This window comes from Cucumis melo, chromosome 8 (genome assembly GCF_025177605.1).
Source record: "Cucumis melo cultivar AY chromosome 8, USDA_Cmelo_AY_1.0, whole genome shotgun sequence".
NCBI classification, from domain to species: Eukaryota; Viridiplantae; Streptophyta; class Magnoliopsida; order Cucurbitales; family Cucurbitaceae; genus Cucumis; species Cucumis melo.
Genome location: NC_066864.1, coordinates 10,884,643 through 10,887,562, shown reverse-complemented (window position 1 = coordinate 10,887,562; position 2,920 = coordinate 10,884,643). Strand labels below are relative to the sequence as shown.

The window sequence follows — 2,920 nt, the reverse complement described above, 5'->3', positions numbered from 1 at the left end:
GCTAAAAAATGTGTGGCAGATCGGATAAAAATCCTTAAAAAAAGAAAAATAATAAATAATTTAAATAACCTAGTTGAGGATATAGATACCTATGAAGAAACCCTTGACATGACTAGTAAAGAAGGTAAATACCTAAAGATAACAATGATATTTCAATAAACTATGTCATGACAAGAAAAAGACAGGATCGAACAAATGTAATTGTTGACAACATTTTTGCATATAATGTCGCTCTTGGTATTATCTAAAAATGAGAATGAACCAAAATCGATTGAAGAATGTTGAAAGAGAAAAGATTAATCTTTACAAAAAGAAGCAATTAAGGCAGAACTAAATTCACTTTCTTAATGTCAAGTTTTTGGACCAGTAGTCCAAACACTAGCAATACTAAAAGTTTGGGTACAATGACACTTGAAATCAAGAAAAAGGGTATGGATGGAATAAAATGTATCGTTAAAAATAAAAAATATGGAATTTGGCGAGAAAATACGCTAATTTTGGATTTGCATGTTTCTTGACACAATTATTGCATCGTTAATTAACAAGATAATTCAAGTGTAGTAAATAAAATCCCAAATGAAAAAATCCTTCATAAGATACACTCCAATTTTTTCCCTTCTTTCGTAAGATACCCTCTCGAACACACAAACGTCAAAACCTCACTGAAAAATTATCGTTGTGCCCTCTCTCTAAACCTTGCAAAAAATTATCTGTTTACCTCTGTGCACTCCTCCATCTGCTGTCATCTCACACCGCCGTGCTCCCCTTTGTCATGCCATCTCGCACCGCCGTGCTCCCCTTCGTCATGCCATGTCTCATTCACCACTGGATCGTCCACCAAGCCCTCTGTAAGTGTCCCTCGTCCTCTGTCCTGCCATCTACAATTGTTCATCTTCTACTTCGTCGTCTAGTGCTTCATCCCTTGCTTCGTTGTGCTACGTTCTATGATTCGTCTTAGTGCTCATCTAGTGCTTCGTCGTTCCATCCTACTAGTTTTAGAAAGGTAAGTGTTTAGGGTATTGCCTTAAAGGTTTCCTCACCCTTTCTCATTCATAATTTTGTTTGATTGTTCATCCTCTTTGTAAGTTCCTTCTAAAAGCTTACATAACTACTTGTTTAAAATTTACAATTGACTGTCAATAAGTTTCAACTGTATTAGAACAAGTTACACGTTCATCCATTTTATGGTAACTTCAATTTGCAAGGCTTAAAGCTGTCTTTGTGTTATTGTTATTTATGCTTGCAGGAGATATACAGTAAGTGGTTACCCTCGTGAAAATTGCTTTTCGCCATATTTTTTTTCCAATTCTGGGTGTTTCTTGAATTTCTTTCTCTATTTACTACATCTAAAGCACACATAGAGAGAATGATATAATTTGGCAACAATTAGCCGGTTAAGGTTTATTTTAATCTTTGTGAGTCCACGACTATGCTTATCCATAAGGTTTCATCATATCTAAAATGAAGCTTAATGGTACGAATGGGTTTGGTTTTGTTTCAAGCTTTTCCTGGTTTTGCTCCTCTTCTGACTCTAGGGGAATAGCTATTTTCTTGTTTTGTATTTATGTTTCCAATTTCTTGTTGGTATATAAAATTGAAAACATTTCATGAAAATGATAAGCGAGAATGTTAATAATGGCAATTGCATAATCTTTGTTCGATTCCTATTCCTACAGCTGTAGTAAAAAAATGGGTACTTTTAAGTGTAAAAATGGAAAAGCTCTGTAGAAAAATTTGAGCCAATCCATATATGAAATATAGGTTCAAAATGATATGTCATAGTTTCTTAAATTCGGGTGGAGTTGAATGTTCTTTTTTCCTTCTTTTTAAACCCAGCAATTGCGGGTTGGCAATTGAACCATTAACACTTCGAAATAGTAATTGGTGACGATTCACGAAGCTATACCCAGATTGACATTGGAGTTGGATGTTTGGTATATGGCTATAGGAATTTAATTAGTTCTCATTATCATCTCCTTTTATTTGATGAATTTGATGACTTCTTCTTGGCTACAATGTTTGGCCCTCATGACATTTAGCCTCAAGGGTCTTTTTATTATTACTAGAAAATATTAACTTTCGTTGCATGTATATAAATAACATTGTTGGTTTTTTTTAGTATAATTGAGAGAAGGGAGGTTTGAACTACAAATTTCATGGTTCTTAATACACTTTGATGGCAAATGATGAGTTATGTTTTCTTTTACCACTAAGAGTAGTTTTAAATGAAATTCGACAAAGGAGTTCTTTCAAAAATAGAACAAAGCACAAAAATGTTTTCACCATCTAGAACAATTTTAAAAAAGAAAAAAGACCATAAACCCACAATGTGAAATAACAAAAATATCCCACGATTAATTGGTTACACATGAGTGATAAAATGATTTTGTACCACGTGTAAATGATCTTATACCCTAATGTAAACGATCTTGTACTCTTGTACCCAGTCTAAATGATCTGATACCTTTGTACCTAGTTTAAATGATCTTGTACTAAATCTAAACGATCTTAGTATATGATCTTGTACCTTTGTATCTAGTCTAAACGATCTTGTACTCTTGTACCTAGTCTAATCGATCTTGTACCCTTGTACCTAGTCTAATCGATCTTGTACCCTTGTACCTATTCTAAACGATCTTGTACCATTGTACCTAGTCTAAAAAACTTGTACTTATGTACCCAATCTAAACGATCTTGTACTCAATATAAATAATATTGTAACAAATCTATATGATGTATTAGTGATAATGGTTTATCTCTATTTATCTGGCATAAAAACTAATTGTTTAGATATTGATACACGATCGTTTAGATCCTGTACCAATATAATTTAGATCTTGTACCAAAAAGAAAAAAAGAATATATGTGAGGTGAAGAATAAAGAAGAAATTATGGAAAAGGTAATGAAGAAATTGCAAAC

The 2,920-nt window shown here is 33.0% G+C and overlaps 1 long non-coding RNA gene across 1 annotated transcript; it reads left to right on the top strand.

Moving 5' to 3' along the window:
- The first annotated feature begins 565 nt into the window (after positions 1-565).
- LOC127150587 (uncharacterized) lies at positions 566-2,152 on the top strand. The gene is made up of 2 exons (XR_007823004.1): positions 566-1,003; positions 1,247-2,152. It is a non-coding gene; the product is annotated as an uncharacterized LOC127150587 (long non-coding RNA).
- The last annotated feature ends 768 nt before the right edge of the window (positions 2,153-2,920 follow it).